This window comes from Aphanomyces astaci (assembly GCF_000520075.1).
Source record: "Aphanomyces astaci strain APO3 unplaced genomic scaffold supercont1.4, whole genome shotgun sequence".
NCBI lineage: Eukaryota > Oomycota > Saprolegniomycetes > Saprolegniales > Verrucalvaceae > Aphanomyces > Aphanomyces astaci.
Window position 1 is genome coordinate 1,873,520 of NW_009798267.1, and position 1,651 is coordinate 1,875,170.

Genomic DNA, 1,651 nt, shown 5'->3' on the forward strand with positions numbered 1-1,651 from the left:
CTTGGAGTTTGTAGCTGGATTAATGGGGAATAACCTCATACCAATTATATTGGGTATCGGTTCATTTCCAATGACTAAATCAACAAAAACCAAGCAAGTTTAATCCAAATTTGACAATCAATTTAAGACGCACATTTTTATCTTGAATATCGTATAGCTATTTGCATATAAATGTTGTGGTTAGGTTATCAAATTTTAGCAGGAAGAAAATCAGTTTCCATAGGTTATGCATTCACAAGTGTTCCATATTCCATCATTTCATTTTGACAGTGAGTTGGGAATCCAAAGTGGTGCTTTCGGAGGATACATTGAGGTACAATACATCAACAAATATATCGTTCACATTCAATAGCTAGACTACGACCGAATCCACAAGCAAGAAAGGCTCCACTACGCCGTCTCCGGGCTGCTCATCGTTCCCGCTGCTATCGCTGTCTGCGCCGTCCACCAAGTTTGTCGACACAAGACCGATGCCCGATGGGTGCTTGCCCTTTTGGCTTTTTTTCCGCTTCTTGGCCCGCTTCCCCTGTAAGGCGAGCTTTCGTTTGGTGGCCGCCTTGCGCTCTTCCACAGTGGCGTCGATTTCGCTGAGCAACGACAAGGTAAGGATGCGTCCTCCAACGTCAATCGTTTTTCGACCAACTCGTTTTTTCCCCTTGCCCGGAAGACAAAGCACTTCCGTTCGAATTGCCTCCTGATGTACCAACCATGTCGCATGAACGTAGGACTCGGGCGATCCTCCGCCTTTGAACAAGTTGAACCGTTGCATCATGTTATCGAGCGACACCGGGAAAATCCCAGCGGTCTCAAAACCGCTCACAATGTTTTTCGGTAACATGTGGGTCAGCCATGCAGTAGATGCAATACGAAGCGCCGTCGGCTTGGAAATGGTGTGCAGGTCTCCCGTCGCTATAATAAATAAGGTCATTTATTTATCTCAATAGCTCAATAATATAGATAATCATACTGTCGTTGACCATTTCGTTGAAAATAGCTTGCCGGATCGCGCTTTTGTATGGCCCAAATACGCACACATCGAGCGGCTGAAAGAGATATGTGGTATTCGAGGGCAGACACAGCAGGATCACGTGTAAGCTTCTGGCCAAATCAATGATATGACGTGAATAGTGTGATGATAACCCGTCAAACACCAACAACAAGTGACGTCTAATGCTTGGGTCCACGGCACCTAATATATATAATATTAGTAACACTTGGCGTGATATGAACATACCACATAAATATACACATATTTTATGATAACGTTATCAATAACGTTATGATTGTTTAGACATATTACTTACAGTACAACGTAGTAGTAAATATTAACATATATTTATGAATTTACAGATATATACCTGCAAAATAAGCATAAATATACATACTACGTAGTATATCTATATAACTATTACGATATATTACAGAGTAGTAGTAAGTATTAACATATAAATATTTATGAATATACAGATATATACCTGCAAAATACTCCAACCATGTAGTAAACATGAATTCGTCCATAAAGCCCTTTGGAGACGTTGAGACTGACGCGCCAGGGACTGTGCACTGTAGCCCAATTGCTTTTTCCACGGTCTCGCCAGGCAAAAGAAACAGTGGTGGGATCCATGTCCCTAATGCACTGCCACAGGCCACG